The following is a 22816-nucleotide window of genomic DNA, read 5'->3' on the forward strand; positions in this document are numbered from 1 at the left end:
AGTAGAAAGCTGAAACTGGATCCTTTCCTTACTCCTTATACGAAAATTAATTCAAGATGGATTAGAGACTTAAATGTTAGACCTAATACCATAAAAATCCTAGAGGAAAACCTAGGTAGTACCATTCAGGACATAGGCATGGGCAAAGATTTCATGTCTAAAACACCAAAAGCAACGGCAGCAAAAGCCAAAATTGACAAATGGGATCTCATTAAACTAAAGAGCTTCTGCACAGCAAAAGACACTACCATCAGAGTGAACAGGCAACCTACAGAATGGGAGAAAATTTTTGCAATCTACTCATCTGACAAAGGGCTAATATCCAGAACCTACAAAGAACTCAAACAAATTTACAAGAAAAAAACAAACAACCCCATCAAAAAGTGGGCAAAGGATATGAACAGACATTTCTCAAAAGAAGACATTCATACAGCCAACAGACACATGAAAAAATGCTCATCATCACTGGCCATCAGAGAAATGCAAATCAAAACCACAATGAGATACCATCTCACACCAGTTAGAATGGCAATCATTAAAAAGTCAGGAAACAACAGGTGCTGGAGAGGATGTGGAGAAATAGGAACACTTTTACACTGTTGGTGGGATTGTAAACTAGTTCAACCATTATGGAAAACAGTATGGCGATTCCTCAAGGATCTAGAACTAGATGTACCATATGACCCAGCCATCCCATTACTGGGGATATACCCAAAGGATTATAAATTATGCTGCTATAAAGACACATGCACACTTATGTTTATTGCAGCACTATTCACAATAGCAAAGACTTGGAATCAACCCAAATGTCCATCAGTGACAGATTGGATTAAGAAAATGTGGCACATATACACCATGGAATACTATGCAGCCATAAAAAAGGATGAGTTTGAGTCCTTTGTAGGGACTTGGATGCAGCTGGAATCCATCATTCTTAGCAAACTATCACAAGAACAGAAAACCAAACACCGCATGTTCTCACTCATAGGTGGGAACTGAACAATGAGATCACTCGGACTCAGGAAGGGGAACATCACACACTGGGGCCTATCATGGGGAGGGGGGAGGGGGGAAGGGATTGCATTGGGAGTTATACCTGATGTAAATGACGAGTTGATGGGTGCAGAACAGCAACATGGCACAAGTATACATATGTAACAAACCTGCACGTTATGCACATGTACCCTACAACTTAAAGTATAATAAAAATAAATAAATTAAAAAAAAAAAAAAAAAAAAAGAAAGAATGGGACCAGCTCCTCTTTGTACCTCTGGTAGAATTCATCTGTGACTCCATCTGGTCCTGGGCATTTTTTATTGGTAGGCTATCAATTACTGCCTCAGTTTCAGAACTTGTAATTGGTCTATTCAAGGATTCAAGTTCTTCCTGGATTAGTCTTGGGAGGGTGTATGTGTCCAGGAATTTATCCATTTATTCGAGATTTTCTAGTTTATTTATGTAGAGATGTTTATAGTATTCTCCAATAGAAGATTTTATTTCTGTGGCATCAGTGGTGATATCCCCTTTATCATTTTTTATTTTGCCTATTTGATTCTTCTCTCTTTTCTATTAGTCTGGCTAGCAGTCTACATATTTTGTTAATGTTTTCAAAAAAAGAAATATTCGTCGAAGTTTGGAATAGTTTTTCATATCTCTAACACTTTCAGTTCTGCTTTGATCTTAGTCTTATTTTGTCTTCTGCCAGCTTTTGAATTTGTTTGCTCTTGCTTCTCTAGTTCATTTAATTGTGATATTAGGTTGTTGATTTTAGATCTTTCCCGCTTTCTCATGTGGGCATTTAGTGCCATAAATTTCCCTCTAAACACTGCTTTAGTTATGTTGCAGAGATTCTGGTACACTGTGTCTTTGTTCTCATTGGTTTCAAAGAACTTATTTATTTCTGCCTTAATTTCCTTATGTATTCAGTAGTCATTCAGGAGGAGGCTGTTCAGTTTCCATGTAGTTGTGTGGTTTTGACCAAGTTTCTTAATCCTGAGTTCTAATTTGATTGCACTGTGGTCTGAGAGACTGTCTCTTATGATTTCCATTATGTTACATTTTCTGGGGAGTGCTTTACTTCAAACTATATGGTCAGTTTTAGAATAAGTGCTACGTGGTGCTGACAAGAATGTATATTCTGTTGCTTTGGTGTGGAGAGTGTTGTAGATATCTATTAGGTCCACTTGGTCCAGAGCTGAGTTCAAGTCCTGAATATTCTTGTTAATTTTCTAGGCTAGGTGCAGTGGCTCATGCCTGTAAACCCAGCACTTTGGGAAGCTGAGGCTGGCGGATCATGAGGTCAGGTGTTTGAGGCCAGCCTGACCAACATGGTGAAACCTTGTCTCTACTAAAAATACAAAAATTAGCCGGTGTGGTGACACACACCTGTAATCCAAGCTATTCAGGGGGCTGAAGCAGAAGAATTACTTGAACCCAGGAGGCAGAGGTTGCATTGAGCCGAGATCACACAACTGCACTCCAACCTGGGTGACAGAGCAAGACTTCATCTCAAAAAAAAAAAAAAAAAAAAATTCTGTCTCACCAATCTGTATAATATTAACAGTGAGGTGTTAAACTCTCCCACTATTATTGTATGGGAGTCTAAGTATCTTTGTAGGTCTCTAAGAACTTGCTTTATGAAACTTGGTGCTGCTGTATTGGGTGCATATATATTTAGGATAGTTAGTTCTTCTTGTTATATCGATCCCTTTACCATTATGCAATGCCCTTCTTTGTCTTTTTTGACCTTTGTTGGTTTAAAGTCTGTTTTATCAGAGACTAGGATTGCAAACCCCGCTTTTTTTTTTCTTTCCATTTGCTTGGTAAATATTCATCCATCCCTTTGTTTTGAGCCTATGTGTGTCTTTGCACATGAGATGGGTCTCCTGAATACAGCACACTGATGGGTCTTGATTCTTTATCCAATTAGCCAGTCTGTGTCTTTAATTGGGGCATTTAGTCGATTTACATTTAAGGTTAATATTGTTATGTGTGAATTTGATCCTGTCATGATGCTAGCTGGTTATTTCACACACTAGTTGATGCAGCTGTTTCATAGTGTCATTGGTCTTTATATTTTGCTGTGTTTTTTGAAGTTGCTTGTACCAGTTATTTTGTTTTGTTTTTGTTTTTTCTATATTTAGTGTTTCCTTCAGGAGCTCTTGTAAGGCAAGCCTGCTGGAGACAAAATCCCTCAGCATTTGCTTCTCTGTAAATGATTTTATTTCTTCTTCACTTATGAAGCTTAGTTTGGCTGGATATGAAACTCTGGGTTGAAAATTCTTTTCTTGGACGGAGCAAGATGGCCGAATAGGAACAGCTCCAGTCTCCAACTCCCAGCGCGAGCGACACAGAAGACCGGTGATTTCTGCATTTTCAACTGAGGTACTCGGTTCATCTCACTGGGGAGTGCCGGACGATTGGTGCTGGTCAGCTGCTGCAGTCCGACCAGCGAGAGCTGAAGCAGGGCGAGGCATTGCCTCACCTGGGAAGCGCAAGGGGGAAGGGAATCCCTTTTCCTAGCCAGGGGAACTGAGACACACAACACCTGGAAAATCGGGTAACTCCCACCCCAATACTGCGCTTTAAGCAAACAGGCACACCAGGAGATCATATCCCACACCTGGCCGGGAGGGTCCCACACCCACGGAGCCTCCCTCATTGCTAGCACAGCAGTCTGTGATCTACCGGCAAGGCAGCAGCGAGGCTGGAGGAGGGGCGCCCGCCATTGCTGAGGCTTAAGTAGGTAAACAAAGCTGCTGGGAAGCTCGAACTGGGTGAAGCTCACAGCAGCTCAAGGAAACCTGCCTGTCTCTGTAGACTCCACCTCTGGGGACAGGGCAATAACAAACACAGCTGAAACCTCTGCAGATGCAAACGACTCTGTCTGACAGCTTTGAAGAGAGCAGTGGATCTCCCAACACGGAGGTTGAGATCTGAGCAGGGACAGACTCCCTGCTCAAGTGGGTCCCTGACCCCTGAGTAGCCTAACTGGGAGACATCCCCCACTAGGGGCAGTCTGACACCCCACACCTCACAGGATGGAGTACACCCCTGAGAGGAAGCTTCCAAAGCAAGAATCAGACAGGTACACTCACTGTTCAGAAATATTCTATCTTCTGCTGCCTCTGCTGCTGATACCCAGGCAAACAGGGTCTGGAGTGGACCTCAAGTAATCTCCAACAGACCTACAGCTGAGGGTCCTGACTGTTAGAAGGAAAACTATCAAACAGGAAGGACACCTACACCAAAACCCCATCAGTACATCACCATCACCAAAGACCAGAGGCAGATAAAACCACAAAGATGGGGAAAAAGCAGGGCAGAAAAGCTGGAAATTCAAAAAATAAGAGCGCGTCTCCCCCGGCAAAGGAGCGCAGCTCATCGCCAGCAACGGATCAAAGCTGGATGGAGAATGACTTTGACGAGATGAGAGAAGAAGGCTTCAGTCCATCAAATTTCTCAGAGCTAAAGGAGGAATTACGTACCCAGCGCAAAGAAACTAAAAATCTTGAAAAAAAAGTGGAAGAATTGATGGCTAGAGTAATTAATGCAGAGAAGGTCCTAAACGAAATGAAAGAGATGAAAACCATGACACGAGAAATACGTGACAAATGCACAAGCTTCAGTAACCGACTCGATCAACTGGAAGAAAGAGTATCAGCGATTGAGGATCAAATGAATGAAATGAAGCGAGAAGAGAAACCAAAAGAAAAAAGAAGAAAAAGAAATGAACAAAGCCTGCAAGAAGTATGGGATTATGTAAAAAGACCAAATCTACGTCTGATTGGGGTGCCTGAAAGTGAGGGGGAAAATGGAACCAAGTTGGAAAACACTCTACAGGATATCATCCAGGAGAACTTCCCCAACCTAGTAGGGCAGGCCAACATTCAAATCCAGGAAATACAGAGAACGCCACAAAGATACTCCTCCATAAGAGCAACTCCAAGACACATAATTGTCAGATTCACCAAAGTTGAAATGAAGGAAAAAAATCTTAAGGGCAGCCAGAGAGAAAGGTCGGGTTACCCACAAAGGGAAGCCCATCAGACTAACAGCAGATCTCTCGGCAGAAACTCTCCAAGCCAGAAGAGAGAGGGGGCCAATATTCAACATTCTAAAAGAAAAGAATTTTCAACTCAGAATTTCATATCCAGCCAAACTAAGTTTCATAAGTGAAGGGGAAATAAAATCCTTTACAGATAAGCAAATGCTTAGAGATTTTGTCACCACTAGGCCTGCCTTACAAGAGAACCTGAAGGAAGCACTAAACATGGAAAGGAACAACCGGTACCAGCCATTGCAAAAACATGGCAAAATGTAAAGACCATCGAGGCTAGGAAGAAACTGCATCAACTAACGAGCAAAATAACCAGTTAATATCATAATGGCAGGATCAAGTTCACACATAACAATCTTAACCTTAAATGTAAATGGACTAAATGCTCCAATTAAAAGACACAGACTGGCAAACTGGATAAAGAGTCAAGACCCATCAGTCTGCTGTATTCAGGAGACCCATCTCACACGCAGAGACATACATAGGCTCAAAATAAAGGGATGGAGGAAGATTTACCAAGCAAATGGAGAACAAAAAAAAGCGGGGGTTGCAATACTAGTCTCTGATAAAACAGATTTTAAACGATCAAAGATCAAAAGAGACAAAGAAGGCCATTACATAATGGTAAAGGGATCAATTCAACAGGAAGAGCTAACTATCCTAAATATATATGCACCCAATACAGGAGCACCCAGATTCATAAAGCAAGTCCTTAGAGACTTACAAAGAGACTTACACTCCCATACAATAATAATGGGAGACTTCAACACTCCACTGTCAACATTAGACAGATCAATGAGACAGAAAGTTAACAAGGATATCCAGGAATTGAACTCATCTCTGCAGCAAGCAGACCTAATAGACATCTATAGAACTCTCCACCCCAAATCAACAGAATATACATTCTTCTCAGCACCACATCGTACTTACTCCAAAATCGACCACGTAATTGGAAGTAAAGCACTCCTCAGCAAATGTACAAGAACAGAAATTATAACAAACTGTCTCTCAGACCACAGTGCAATCAAACTAGAACTCAGGACTAAGAAACTCAATCAAAACCGCTCAACTACATGGAAACTGAACAACCTGCTCCTGAATGACTACTGGGTACATAACAAAATGAAGGCAGAAATCAAGATGTTCTTTGAAACCAATGAGAACAAAGATACAACATACCAGAATCTCTGGGACACATTTAAAGCAGTGTGTAGAGGGAAATTTATAGCACTAAATGCCCACAAGAGAAAGCAGGAAAGATCTAAAATTGACACTCTAACATCACAATTAAAAGAACTAGAGAAGCAAGAGCAAACACATTCGAAAGCTAGCAGAAGGCTAGAAATAACTAAGATCAGAGCAGAACTGAAGGAGATAGAGACACAAAAAACTCTCCAAAAAATCAATTAATCTAGGAGTTGGTTTTTTGAAAAGATCAACAAAATTGACAGACCACTAGCAAGACTAATAAAGAAGAAAAGAGAGAAGAATCAAATCGACGCAATTAAAAATGATAAAGGGGATATCACCACCGACCCCACAGAAATACAAACTACCATCAGAGAATACTATAAACACCTCTACGCAAATAAACTGGAAAATCTAGAAGAAATGAATAATTTCCTGGACACTTACACTCTTCCAAGACTAAACCAGGAAGAAGTTGAATCCCTGAATAGACCAATAGCAGGCTCTGAAATTGAGGCAATAATTAATAGCCTACCAACCAAAAAAAGTCCAGGACCAGATGGATTCACAGCTGAATTCTACCAGAGGTACAAGGAGGAGTTGGTACCATTCCTTCTGAAACTATTCCAGTGAATAGAAAAAGAGGGAATCCTCCCTAACTCATTTTATGAGGCCAACTACATCCTGATACCAAACCCTGGCAGAGACACAACAAAAAAAGAGAATTTTAGACCAATATCCCTGATGAACATCGATGCAAAAATCCTCAAAAAAATACTGGCAAACCGGATTCAGCAACACATCAAAAAGCTTATCCACCCTGATCAAGTGGGCTTCATCCCTGGGATGCAAGGCTGGTTCAACATTCACAAATCAATAAACATAATCCAGCATATCAACAGAACCAAAGACAAGAACCACATGATTATCTCAATAGATGCAGAAAAGGCTTTTGACAAAATTCAACAGCCCTTCATGCTAAAAACGCTCAATAAATTCGGTATTGATGGAACGTACCTCAAAACCATAAGAGCTATTTATGACAAACCCACAGCCAATATCATACTGAATGGGCAAAAACTGGAAAAATTCCCTTTGAAACCTGGCACAAGACAGGGATGCCCTCTCTCACCACTCCTATTCAACATAGTGTTGGAAGTTCTGGCTAGGGCAATCAGGCAAGAGAAAGAAATCAAGGGTCTTCAGTTAGGAAAAGAAGAAGTCAAACTGTCCCTGTTTGCAGATGACATGATTGTATATTTAGAAAACCCCATTGTCTCAGCCCAAAATCTCCTTAAGCTGATAAGCAACTTCAGCAAAGTCTCAGGATACAAAATCAATGTGCAAAAATCACAAGCATTCTTATACACCAGTAACAGACAAACAGAGAGCCAAATCAGGAATGAACTTCCATTCACAATTGCTTCAAAGAGAATGAAATACCTAGGAATCCAACTTACAAGGGATGTAAAGGACCTCTTCAAGGAGAACTACAAACCACTGCTCAGTGAAATAAAAGAGGACAAAAACAAATGGAAGAACTTACCATGCTCATGGAGAGGAAGAATCAATATCGTGAAAATGGCCATACTGCCCAAGGTAATTTATAGATTCAATGCCATCCCCATCAAGCTACCAATGAGTTTCTTCACAAAATTGGAAAAAACTGCTTTAAAGTTCATATGGAACCAAAAAGGAGCCCGCATCTCCAAGACAATCCTAAGTCAAAAGAAGAAAGCTGGAGGCATCATGCTACCTGACTTCAAACTATACTACAAGGCTACAGTAACCAAAACAGCATGGTACTGGTACCAAAACAGAGATATAGACCAATGGAACAGAACAGAGTCCTCAGAAATAATACCACACATCTACAGCCATCTGATCTTTGACAAACCTGAGAGAAACAAGAAATGGGGAAAGGGTTCCCTATTTAATAAATGGTGCTGGGAAAATTGGCTAGCCATAAGTAGAAAGCTGAAACTGGATCCTTTCCTTACTCCTTATACGAAAATTAATTCAAGATGGATTAGAGACTTAAATGTTAGACCTAATACCATGAAAATCCTAGAGGAAAACCTAGGTAGTACCATTCAGGACATAGGCATGGGCAAAGATTTCATGTCTAAAACACCAAAAGCAACGGCAGCAAAAGCCAAAATTGACAAATGGGATCTCATTAAACTAAAGAGCTTCTGCACAGCAAAAGACACTACCATCAGAGTGAACAGGCAACCTACAGAATGGGAGAAAATTTTTGCAATCTACTCATCTGACAAAGGGCTAATATCCAGAACCTACAAAGAACTCAAACAAATTTACAAGAAAAAAACAAACAACCCCATCAAAAAGTGGGCAAAGGATATGAACAGACATTTCTCAAAAGAAGACATTCATACAGCCAACAGACACATGAAAAAATGCTCATCATCACTGGCCATCAGAGAAATGCAAATCAAAACCACAATGAGATACCATCTCACACCAGTTAGAATGGCAATCATTAAAAAGTCAGGAAACAACAGGTGCTGGAGAGGATGTGGAGAAATAGGAACACTTTTACACTGTTGGTGGGATTGTAAACTAGTTCAACCATTATGGAAAACAGTATGGCGATTCCTCAAGGATCTAGAACTAGATGTACCATATGACCCAGCCATCCCATTACTGGGGATATACCCAAAGGATTATAAATTATGCTGCTATAAAGACACATGCACACGTATGTTTATTGCAGCACTATTCACAATAGCAGAGTTGGAATCAACCCAAATGTCCATCAGTGACAGACTGGATTAAGAAAATGTGGCACATATACACCATGGAATACTATGCAGCCATCAAAAAGGATGAGTTTGCATCCTTTGTAGGGACATGGATGCAGCTGTAAACCATCATTCTTAGCAAACTATCACAAGAACAGAAAACCAAACACCGCATGTTCTCACTCATAGGTGGGAACTGAACAATGAGATCACTTGGACTCAGGAAGGGGAACATCACACACAGGGGCCTATCATGGGGGAGGTGGGAGGGGGGAGGGATTGCATTGGGACTTATACCTGATGTAAATGATGAGTTGATGGGTGCAGCACACCAACATGGCACAAGTATACATATGTAACAAACCTGCACGTTATGCACATGTACCCTACAACTTAAAGTACAATAATAATAAATTAATTTTAAAAAAAAAGAAAATTCTTTTCTTTAAGAATATTGAATATTTGCCCTCACTAACTTCTGACTTGTAGGGTTTCTGCAGAGACATCCACTGTTAGTTCGGAAGGCTTCCCTTTGTGGGCAACCTGACCTTTTCTGTGGCTGCCCTCAACATTTTTTCCTTCATTTCAACTTTGATGAATCTGACAATTATGTGTCTTGGGGTTGCTCTTTTTGAGGAGTATCTTAGTTGTGTTCTCTATTTCCTGAATTTGAATGTTGGCCTGTTTTGCTAGATTGGGGAAGTTCTCCTGGATAATATTTTGAAGTGTGTTTTCCAACTTGGTTCCATTCTCCCTGTCAATTGTAGGTTTGGTCTTTTTGCATAATCTCATATTTGTTGGAGGCTTTGTTCATTCCTTTTCATTCTTTTTTCTCTAATCTTGTCTTCATGCTTTATTTCATTAAGTTGATCTTCAGTCTCTGATATTCTTTCTTCTCCTTGATCAATTCAGCTATTGATACTTCTGTATGCTTCACAAAGTTCCTGTGCTCTGTTTTTCAGCCACATCTTGTCATTTATGTTCTTTTTTAAACTGCTTATTCTAGTTAGCATCTCCTGTAACATTTTATCAAGGTTCTTAGCTTCCTTGCATTGAGTTAGAACATGCTTCCTTAGCTCAGAGTTTTTTATTGCTCACCTTCTAAAACCCACTTATTTCAATTCATCAAACTCATTCTCCATCCAGTTTTGTTCCATTGCTCATGAAGAGTTGTGATCCTTAGGAGAAGAGGCATTCTGGTTTTTGTAATTTTCAGCTTTTTTGCATGTTTCTTTCTCAACTCCATGGATTTATCTAACTTTGATCTTTGATGTTGGTGATCTTTGGATGGGGTTTTTGTGTGGGCATCCTCATTGTTGATGTTGATATTATTGCTTTCTGTTTGTTAGTTTTTCTTCCAACAGTCAGGCCCCTCTTTTGCATGTCAGCTGGAGTTTGCTGGAGGTCCACTCCAGACCCTGTTTGCCTGGGTATCACCAGCAGATGCTGCAAAACAGGAAAGATTGCTGCCTACTTCTTCCTCTGGAAGCTTTGTCCAAGAGGGGCACCTACCATATGCCAGCTGGAGCTCTTCTGTATGAGGTTTCTGTCGACCCCTGCTGAGAGGTGTCTCCCGGACAGGAGGCACGGGGGTCAGGGACCCACTTGAGGAGTCACTGCATCCCTTAGCATTCCCCTTGAGACCTGTAATAAGACAAGGATGCCATTCAACATAGTACTGGAAGCCCTTGCCAGAGCAATCAGACAAGAGAAAGAAATAAAAGGCACCCAAATAGGAAGAGGGGAAGTCAAACTATCTCTTTTTGCAGACAACATGATTCTATACCAGGTAAACCACACAGTCTTCACTCAAAAGCTCTTAGATCTGATAACCAACGTCAGCAAAGTTCCAGGCTACAAAATGAATATGCAAAACTCCATAGCATTTCTATAAACCAATAACTTCCAAGCTGACAACCAAATAAAAAATGCAATCCAATTAATAATCATGATAAAATGAATAAAATACCTAGAAATATAGCTAACCAGGGAGGTGAAAGAACTCTACAATGAGAATTACAAAACAATGCTCAAAGAAATCAGAGATGACACAAACAAAAGGAAAAACATTCTATATTCATGGATTGGAAGAATCAATATTGTTAAAATGGCCATACTGCCCAAAGCAATTTATGAATTTGACACTGTTCCTATCAAACTACCAATGTCATTTTTAGCAATTAAAAAAACTATTTCAAAATTCATATGGAACTAAAAAAGAGCCTGAATAGCCCGAGAAATCCTAAGCAAAAAGAACAAAGCTGAAAGTATCACATTACCTGACTCCAAATTATATTACAATGCTAAAGTAACCAAAATAGCGTGATACTAGTACACAGACACACCGACCAATGGAACAGAATAGAGATCCCAGAAATAAAGCTACACACATAAAACCATCTGAACTTTCATAAAATTGACATAAACAAGCAATGGGGAAAGGGCTCACTATTCAATGAATTGTACTGGGATAACTGGCTAGCCACAGGCAGAAGATTAAAGCTGGACTCCTTCCTTACATCGTATATAAAAATCAACTCAAGATGGGTTTAAGACTTAAATGTAAAACCTACAATTATAGAAACCCTGAAAGATGACCTAGGCAATACCATTCTGGACATAGGACCTGGCAAAGATTTTATAACGGGATGCCAAAAGTAATTTCAGCAAAACAAAAATTGACAAATGGGATCTAATTAAACTTAAAAAAAATTCCTCACAGCAAAATAAGCTATCAGTAGAGTAAATAGACAACACACAAAATGGGAGAAAATATTTGCAAACTACAAGTCTGACAAAGGTCTGACATCAAGAATCTATAAGAAACTTAGATGAATTAACAAGCAGAAAACAAACAACCCCACTAAAAAGTGGGCAAAGGACGTGAGCAGACACTTTTCAAAAGAAGACATACATGCGGCCAACAAGCATATGAAAAAATGCTTAACATCACTAATCATTAGAGAAATGAAATTCAAAACCACAATTAGATGGTATCTCGTACCGGTCAGAATGACTGTTACTAAAAGTCAAAAAATAGCAGATGCTGGTGAGGCTGTAAAAGCATAGGTAGGCTTATACACTGCTGGTGAGAATGTAAATTAATTCAACCATTGTGGATAGCAGGGTGGTGATTTCTCAGAGACGTAAAAACAAAACTACCATCTGACCCAGCAATCCCATTATTGGGTATATATCCAAAGGAATGAACATCTTTCTACCATAAAAATCCTTCTACCACAAAGACACATGTTCATTGCAGCACTATTCATAATAATAAAGTCATGGAATCAACCTAACTGCCCATCACTGGTGGTCTGGATAAAGAAAATGTGCTACATTTCTTTATCCAGCCACAAAAAAGAATAATGAGATCATGTCCTTTGCGGGAACATAGATGGAGCTAAAGGCCATTGTCCTAAACAAACCTATGCAGAAACAGAAAACCAAATACCACAAGTTCTCACTTTTAAGTGGGAGCTAAACATTGAGCACACATAGACACAAAGAAGGAAAAAACAGACACCAGGGCTTACTTGAGGCTGGAATGTCGGGGGAGGAAGTGGATTGAAAAGCTACCTATTGGGTACTCTACTTAATATCTGGGTGGTGAATTAATCTGCACACCAAACCTTTATGACATGCAATTTAGTGATACAACAACCCTGCATATGTAGCCCTGAGCCTAAAATAGAAATTAAAAATTAAAATAATAAAATAAAAATTTTAAAAAGAAATATATGATACAAAAAGATATAAACTCTGGCACCAAAATGACAAATTATCAGGGGGAAGGTAACATTTTAGAATTTTTGTATGCTACTGAAGTTAATTTGTTATTACTGTAAAATATTCTATTATAATTATATTTTATGTAAGCCTCATGGTAACCATAAAGCAAAAACTATAGCATATACACACAAAAACATATAATGAAAGGAATCAAAACAGCACTACAGAAAATAACCAAATCACAAAGATAAACAAGAGAGGAAGAAACAAAGGTTCTACAAAACAAGTAGAAAATCATTAACAAAATGACAGTAGTAAGTCCTTACATGTATGCTGCCTTCAAGAGATTCACGTTAGCCTTAAGGACATAGGCTGAAAATGAAGGGATGGAGAAAGATATTCCATGAAAATGATAATCAAATGACGGTAGAAGTGGCTATAGAAAATAGACTTCAATTCAAAAACTGTCAAAAGAAACAAAGATGGTCATTATTTAATGATACAGGGCTCAGTTCATCAAGAAAACATAACAAATGTACATATAGATCCACTCAACATTAGAACACCTAAGTATATAAAGCAAACGTTAATAAATATAAAGAAAAAATAGATAGCAGTACAATAATATTAGGCGGCTTTAATACCTCACTTTCAGGAATGAACAGATCAACCAGACATAAAATTAATAAGGAACTACTGAAATTAAACTGCACTTTAGACAAAATGGACCTAATGGGTATATACAAAACCTTCTATCCAAATGCAGCAGAATACATATTCTTCTCTAGTGTACATGTTACATTCTCCTGGATGGACCGTATGGTGTGTCACAAAACAAGTCTTAAGAAACTTAAGAAGATCAAAATTATATCACATACTGCTTCCCACCACAATGGCATAAAACTAGAAATCAGTAACAATTTTGGAAAATTCACTAATGTGTAAAAATTTAAAAACATGCTCCTGAGTAACAAATGTGTCAAGAAGGAAATCAAAAGGGAAATTTTTAAAATCTGGAGAAAAATGACAGTGGAAACATAACATGTCAAAACCTATAGATGCAGAAAAAGCAGTTCTAGGAGAGAAATTTATAATGATAAATGTCTTCATTTAAAAAAGAGAAGATCTCAACGAAGTAGTCAAACCTTATGTCTCATGGAAATAGTAAAACAAGAACAAACTAACAGAAAGTGGAGAAATTACAGCAGACAAATTAGAAATAAAAAGGCTCATATGGTCCTTCTGATCTCAACTGGGCAAATGAAAAACGGTTATATGAAACTGTCATAAACAATTATATGCCAAAAAATCTGATAACCTAGAGAAAACGTATAAATTTCTAGAAAAAAATACAACCTATAAAGGTAGAATCATGAAGAAACAGAAAGCCTGAATAAACCACTAGCAAAGAGATTGTAATAATAATTGTAAATCTCCCCTCAAAGAGAAGCCCTGGACCAGATGATTTCACAGCTGAAATCCACCAATCATTCAGAGAAGAATTAATACAAATATTTCTTAAACTACCCCAAAAAATAGAGGTGGAGAGAATACTTCCTAACACATCTTATAAGGCCAACATAACATTGAAACCTAAGCCAGACAAAGACACCACAATGAAAGAAAACTAAAGGCCAATATTTCTTATAAACATTGATGCAGAAATCCTTAATACAATATTAGCATATTGAATTAAACAGTACATCAAGAAAATTATACACCATGATCAAGTGGGATTTACCCTGGTATGCACAGTTGGTTTAATACATGCAAATCAATCAATGTGTTGCATCACATGAACAGACTGAAAGACAAAATCCACATGATCATCAACTGACACAAAAAGTATTCAACAAAGTTTAATATTCTTTATTGATAAAGACCCTTAACAGTTTAGATATGGAAGGAAAGTTCCTCAGCATAATAAAGGGCATTTATGAAAAACCCACAGCAAACATCATAATCAATGGGGAGAAACGAAAAGCCTTTCTTTCCTCTGCTACCTGATGCAAAACAAGGATGGCCACTTTTGCTACCTATTCAGCATAGTAGTGGGAGTGCTATCAAGAGCAAATAGACAAAAATAAGACCTAAAAAAAAATCAGAAAGAAAGAAAGAAAATTATCTCCATTTGCAGATGAAATTATCGTATATGTAGAAACCCCCAAAGACACCACCAAAAAACTATTAGATCTAATAAATAAATTCAGTAAAGTTGCAGGATACAAAATCAACTTACAAAAATCTATGGCATTTGTATATACATAAGGAATTGACTGAAAAGAAAATCGAGAAACCAATCCCATTTACAATAGCATCAGAGAAAAGAGAATACTTACAAATAAATTTATCCAAAGAGGTAAAAGACTTGTACACTGAAAACTACAAAACATTAATAAAATAAATTGAAGAGGACACAATTAGAAGTAAAGATATTCCATGCTCATTGATCAAAAGAAGAAATATTCCTAGAATGTTTATACTACCTAAAGCGATATAAAAATTCAATGCAATCTGTATCAAAATTCCAATGGAATTCTTCACAGAAATAGGGGAAAAAAATCCTAACATTCAAATGGAACCACAACACAAAAGACTTCAAATAGCCAAAACAATTTTAAGAAGAAAAAACAAAGTTGGAGGCATCACACTTCCTGATTTCAACCTATATTACAAAATTGTAATAATCAAACCACTATGGTACTTATATAAAAACAGACACATAGATCAGTGGAATAGAATAGAGAGACCAGAAATAAATAAAAAACAATTATCAACTAATTTCAACAAGGGCACCCAAAAGACACAATGAGAAAAGGATAGTCTCTACAATAAATGGTGCTGAGAAAACTGGATTTCCATATGCAAAAAGATGAAATTAAACCTTTATCACTCACCATATACAAAAGTTAATTCAAAATGAATAAAAAACCTAAATGTAAGACCTGAAACCATAAAACTCTTAGAAGAAAACATAGGGGAAAATCTCCTTGACATTGGTATTGGCAACAATTTCTTGGATATCACACCACAATCTCAAGCTACAAAACAAAAATAAATAAATGGGAGTATATCAAACTAAGCTTCTGCATAGCATCAAAAACAGCCAACAAAAGGAAAGGGCAACCTATATATTGGGAGAGAAACACTTGTAAACCATAAATAAAATGAGGTTAATAGTCATTATTTATAAAGAACACATGCAACTCAATAGACAAAAAAATATATAGCCAAATTTTAAAATGGGCAAAGAACTTAAATAGACGTTTTTCCAAAGATGACACAGAAATGGCCAACAGGTACATGAAAAGGTGCTCACCATTATTCATTATCAAGAAAATGCAAATAAAAACCTCACACCTATAAGGATAGCTATTATCAAAAAGACAAGAGATAACGAGTGTTGGTGAGAATATGGAGAAACAGGAACTCTTGTATACCACTGGTGGGAATGTAAATTGGTGCAGTTATTACGGAAAACAGAATGGAGGCTATTAATAAATAAAATTAGAGCTGCTGTATGACTCAGCAATCCTTATTCTGGGTACATACCAAAAGGAAGTGAAATCATAACTTCATAAAGATGTTTGTACGTTCATGTTCATTGCAGCATTATTCATAGCAGCCAAGATATAAAAACAACCTAGGTATCCAACAGTGGACAAATGAATAAAGAAACTGTGGTATACAGTTATGCATTACATAATGGCCTTTTGATCAACAATGAACTGTATATACAATGGTGGTACCATAAGACTTTAATACCATATTTTTACTGTATTTTTCTATGTTTAGGTACACAAACACCATTGTGTAACAATTGCCTACTGTATTCAGTACACTGCCAGGCTGTACATGTTTATGGCCTAGGAACAATAAGTTATACAATATAGCTTAAGTGTGTAGTAAGTTACACCATCTAGGTTTGTGAAAGTACAGTCTATGATGTTCACACAATGATGAAATCACTTAACAACACATGTATCAGAATGAATTCCCATCATTAAGCAATACACGGCTGTACATATAGAATGGAATATTATTCAGCCTTAATAAAGGAGGAGATCCTGCCATTTCCCACAACATGGATGGATCTGGAGGACATTATGCTAAGTAAAATAAGCCAGACACAGAAATAAGAATATTGCATAATCTCATCTATATGTGGGATTAAAAAAATAGGTCAAGTATATAGAGATATAGAATAAAGTATTGGTTACCAGGGCGAGAGAGAAGTAGGAAATAGGGAGATGTAGATCAAAGCATAGAAGTAGCAAATATGTAGGATGAACAATTTGAAAGATCTAATGTACAACATGAGGGCTATAGTTAATAATAGTGTATTTTATTCAGTACTTTAAATGAATAGATTATAGTTGTTCTTGCCAGGGGTAGAGGAGGGAATGAGTAACTATGTTAGATGATGGGTAGGTTAACTTGTTCCACTATAGTAGCCATGTATCTTATTATATCAAGCTGTACATCTTAAATAAAAACAATAAATTTATTTTTTAAAAAAAAGAGGAAGTAAAGAAAAGCAACACAAAAGTTTTAGACATCTCTGCCACTGGCCAGAACCTAGTCAAATGGTAACACCTAGCAGAAAGAGAGGCTTGGAAACACAGTCTTGAGCTGGGCAGCCTTGCATTTGATTAAAATGTTCATTACTACAGAATAGAAGAACCAATATTGAACAAGTAGCAGACTATACTTCACACAACAAGGAAAGTAAAAAACTCGTGCGTGGTTTACAAGCAATCTATAGCCTGACTCTTCCACTACTTGTCTTCTAACACACATAGCTGTGAGAAACAGACCAGCCTCTCTTCCCAGCAAATTATCCTAAGCCCAATAAAATTAAATCTTTCCATTTGTGTAGTCTTTTTTACAGTTGAGAAACCTATAAATTCCAGTTCTGTGTTACCTTAACAAAGTGACACGGTATTTTTGAGCCTGTTTCTTCACCCTCAAATGAAGTTCTGAGTTTCAAATAAAATAGGAGATATAAAAATGATCTGTAAACTGCATTTCCTTATACAACTGAGTCATTATTATAATAAGAGAAAATCTCAGTCAGATCCTCACAGCCAAGTTCTGAGAAAGGCAGCCTTTCCTCTGCAGTTGCCCCTAAGATACGGTTCAAACATAGAATTTCCATTGTACTAGCCTTTTTTTTTTCTGCACTGGCCTCTATTACAAATGACTATTTCAGCTGCCAGGAGAAGAGGACTAAGATAAGGCAATGCATAGAAATTTGTTCCATTCTGTAAATCTATGAACTGCTGAAAAGCTATAGCCTTAATGAGTCATTGATAACATCATTATTTAAGTGTTAAACTTTTGTTGGGTATCCTATAATGTAGAGAATAGGAAAGCAGACCTTGTTCTCAAGTAACCATGGTCTGGGTTAGTTCAATACAGCAGGTATGTTTTAGAATCACACAAGGTTAGATTCAAAGCCCAGCTTCCAAACTTTACCACTTAAATTCCAGCTTTACCACTTAATGGTTGTGTGGTCTTTGGCAAATGACTTAGCCTCTCTGATCTTCAGTTCCCTAATCCATAAAGTAAGGATAATCATAGTTTCCACTGGCATAGGGTAGGTACTAAAGATTTAACTGCTGAATGAATGCATTGTATGTGGATAGTTTAGGGGTGTGCCAGGCACACAGCAGATGCCAGGCCCCTTCCTCCAAGATTAAGGTCCTATTACTAGTAAACATGCCCTAAATATTCACTGAGAATGATAACCAGAAGGCTAAATGACTATCTTTATATTCCAATATGCTGCTTCAAAGTAGAAAAAACACTAGGGTGCAGGGTGGGTGACATGGTATTCATCATTCATTTATTCTCACATTTCTTCATGCATTCATTCATCCAATTAATCAAGAAATATCTATAAGCATCCATTTTGCACCATGCCCTGTGCTAGGTGCTGGAGACATTGTTGACAGTTAAAATTGACATGATTCTTGATCTTATGGCACTCACAATCTGCTGGAAAATACATATCAATGGATGATTATAATATGGCATAATAACAGCGATATTAACAAGAAGTTCTGGGTGTCACAGAAGTTCAGAGAAGGGACACTTAACTCAACTTGGGTAGAAAGAAATCTCAGTGAAAATTTCCCTGAGAAGGCAATGCTGGAGACAGGTCTTGAAGGACAAGTAAAAGGTTGCCAAGTAAAGAGGAGTGGGGAATAGAGTATGGTAGGCAGAGGGAATAGGAAAGGCAGAGACAGGAGTAAGAAGAAAGCCAAGAATCTTCAAAAACTTCAAAAATGTCAAAGTTATTGGACAGAAGAATGCAAAGGAGGGGTGGAAAGAGATAGGGATGGAGAGTTAAGCTAGTAAGACCACGTGGAGATGTCTAGGCTCAAGGAAGCCTGCCTGCCTCGTACACTCCACTTCTGGGGTCAGGGCATAGCTGAAGGTTCAAGCATAGGTTCAAGAGATTGTTGTTTATCTTAAGAGCAACTGGAAATGTAATAAATAGGAGAGTGTCATGACCAGCTTTACATATTAGAAAGGCTACTCTGACTGCTGCATAGAAAATAGATTGAAGGGTGGACTGAAGGGTTTGAGATACAGGGACAATGACAATGCAGAAAAGTGGACTGATCAAGACAAGGTAGGTACGCAGTCAGAATAACTATTATTAAAAAGCCAAAAAAAAAAAAAAAAGCAGATGTTGACAAAGATGCAGAGAAAAGGGAACATTTATACACTGTTGGGGGGAATGTAAATTAGTACAACTTCTATGGAAAACTATATGGGGATTTCTCAAAGAACTAAAAATACAGCTACCATTTGGTCCAGCAATCCCACTACAAGGTATCTACCCAAAGGAAAACAAATCATTATATCAAAAAGATATCTACACTCACATGTTTATCACAACACTGTTCACAATAGCAAAGATATGAAATCAAACTAAGTGTCCATCAATGGAGGATTAGATAAAGAAAATGTAGTATACATATAACATGAAATACTACTCAGTAATAAAAGAGAATAAAATAATGGTTTTTGCAGAAACATGGATGGAACTCGTGGCCATTATTTTAAGTGAACAACATAGAAACAGAAAGTCAAATACAACATTTTTTTCACTTATATTCAGGGGCTATGTAGGTTGGTGAAAACATAAGTGTGGTTTTTGCCATTAATAAATAATGTGCACACATGGACATAGAGTGTGGAATAGTAGACATTGGAGACTTGAAGTGTGAGAGGTGTTGAGGGATAAGAAATTACTAACTGGGTATAATGTACACTATTCATGTGATGGTTACACTAAAAGCCTAGAGGTCACCACTAACAATATATCCCTATATCAAAACTGCATTATACTCCCTAAATTTATACAAAAAAGGAAAAAACAGAACAACAGAAGAAAGGGAATCACCCAAGACTTGACAGCAGACTGGAAATAGTGGGAAAGGAGGAAAGCATGTTGTCCAAACTTGTTCAATTATCAACCTGACAATATCATGTAATAACTAGGGGCTCTTCCCCGTCACTTTATCTTGCCAAGTATCAGTATCTTTATGTGTCAAATAAATATGATAAATCTTGTCCTATTTCTCTCCACTATATTGGACAACTCAAGTGAAAGAAGGGCTATGAATGCTCTTTCCAATGTACAAAGGGCTATGAACCAGGAGGTCAGAAGATAACCCATGGGCTTACTGTCACTGCAAAGGTAAGCATGTCCTCACCAAAAAATATGAAACCTATTCCAATCAGACTCTCCCAGGTTTTCTTTTCTTTCTTTTAAAAAAAAAAAAAATCATAAAAGAGTTCTTCAGTGCTGGGGAGGTTCCAAGATGGCTGAATAGGAACAGCTCTGGTCAACAGCTCCCAGTGTGGGCGACGCAGAAGACGGGTGATTTCTGCATTTCCAACTGAGGTACTGGGTTCATCTCACTGGGTCTTGCCAGACAGTGGGTGCAGGACAGTGGGTGCAGCCCACCAAGAGAGAGCCAAAGCAGGGTGAGGCATTGTCTCAACTGGGAAGCACAAGGGGTCAGATAATTCCCTTTCCTAGCCAAGGGAAGCAGAGACAGACAGCACCTGAAAAATCGGGTCATTCCCACCCTAATACTGTGCTTCTCCAAGAGTCTTAGCAAATGGCAAACCAGGAGATTATATCCCATGCCTGGCTCGGAGGGTCCCACGCCCACAGAACATCTCTCATTGCTAGCACAGCAGTCTGAGATTGGACTGCAAGGTGGCAGTGAGCTGGGGGAGGGGCGTCCACCATTGCTGATACTTCAGTAGGTAAACAAAGTGATCAGGAAGCTCGAACAGGGTGGAGCCCACCACAGCTCAAGGAGCCCTGCCTGCCTCTGTAGATTCCACTAGTGGTTCTCCCAGCATGGAGTTTGAGATCTGAGAACAGACAGACTGTCTCCTCAAGTGGGTCTCTGACCCCTGAGTAACCTAAATGGGAGGCACCTCCCAGTAGGGGCAGACTGACACCTCACATGGTCAGATCCCCCTCTGAGATGAAGCTTCCAGAGGAATGATCAGGCAGCACCATTTGCTGTTCTGCAATATTTGCTGCTCTGCAGCCTCTGCTGGTGATAAACAGGTAAACAAGGTTTGGAGTGGACCTCCAGCAAACTCCAACAGACCTGCAGCTGAGATTCCTGACTGTTGGAAGGAAAACTAACAAACAGAAAGGACACCCACACCAAAACCCCATCTGTACATCAGCATCATCAAAGACCAAAGGTAGATAAGACCCCAAAGATGGGGAGAAACCAGAGCAGAAAAGCTGAAAATTCTAAAAATCAGAGAACCTCTTTTCCTCCAAAGGAAAGCAGATCCTCGCCAGCAATGGAACAAAGCTGGACAGAGAATGACTTTGATGAGTTGAGAGAGGAAGGCTTCAGACAATCAAACTTCTCCGAGCTAAAGGAGGATGTTCGAACCCATCACAAAGAAGCTAAAAACGTTGAAAAGGATTAGACGAATGGCTAACTAGAATAATCAGTGTAGAGAAGTTCTTAAACGACCTGATGGAGCTGAAAAGCATGGCACGAGAACTACATGACACATGCACAAGCTTTGGTAGCCGATTCAATCAACTGGAATAATGGTTATCAGTGAATGAAGATCAAATGAATGAAATGAAGTGAGAAGAGTAGTTTAGAGAAAAAAAGAATAAGAAGAAATGAACAAAGCCTTCAAGAAATATGGGACTATGTAAAAAGACGAAATCTACGTCTGATTGCTGTACATGAAAGAGACGGGAAGAATGGAACCAAGTTGGAAAACACTGTGCAGGATATTATCCAGGAGAACTTCCTCAACCTAGCAAGGCAGACCTACATTCAAATTTAGGAAATACAGAGAATGCCACAGGGATACTCCTTGAGACACATCATTGTCAGATTCATCAAAGTTGGAAAAAAAAAATGTTAAGGGCAGCCAGAGAGAAAGGTCGGGTTACCCACAAAGGGAAGCCCATCAGACTAACATTGGCTCTCTTGGCTGAAACTCTACAAGTCAGAAGAGAGTGGGGGCCAATATTCAACATTTGTAAAGAAAGGAATTTTCAACCAAGAATTTCATATCCAGCCAAACTAAGCTTCGTAAGTGAAGGAGAAATAAAATCTTTTACAGGCAATCAAATTCTGAGAGAGTTTGTCACCACTAGGCCTGCCTTACAAAAGACCCTGAAGGAAGCACTAAACATGGAACGGAACAACCAGTACCAGCCACTGCAAAAACATGCCAAATTGTAAAGACCATTGATGCTAGGAAGAAACCGTAGAAACTAATGAGCCAAATAACCAGCTAACATCATAATGACAGTATCAAATTCACACATAACAATAGTAACCTTAAATGTAAATGGGCTAAATGCCCCAATTAAAAGACACAGACTGGCAAATTGGATAAAGAGTCAAGACCCATCAGTGTGCTGTTCAGGAGATCCATCTCATGTGTGGAGACACACATATGCTCAAAACAAAGGGATGGAGGAAGATCTACCAAGCAAATGGAAAACAAAAAAAAAGGCAAGGGCTGCAATACTAGTCTCTGATAAAA

General features: G+C 38.4%; 1 protein-coding gene across 6 annotated transcripts in view; it reads left to right on the top strand.

Moving 5' to 3' along the window:
* The window catches only part of LOC126946324 (cytochrome c oxidase subunit 7B, mitochondrial), a 1159743-nt gene that overhangs the window by 243784 nt on the left and 893143 nt on the right, over positions 1 to 22816 (top strand). Inside the window, exon 1 of one of the 6 annotated variants that reach the window (XM_050776494.1) lies at positions 12802 to 12805. The exons of the other annotated variants lie outside the window; for them this stretch is intronic. The gene's annotated coding sequence lies outside the window, so the exon portion shown is untranslated. Of the gene's footprint in view, positions 1 to 12801; positions 12806 to 22816 lie in introns of those variants that run through there. 6 annotated transcript variants of the gene reach the window in all.

Source organism: Macaca thibetana, chromosome X (genome assembly GCF_024542745.1).
Source record: "Macaca thibetana thibetana isolate TM-01 chromosome X, ASM2454274v1, whole genome shotgun sequence".
Classification (NCBI taxonomy): Eukaryota; Metazoa; Chordata; class Mammalia; order Primates; family Cercopithecidae; genus Macaca; species Macaca thibetana.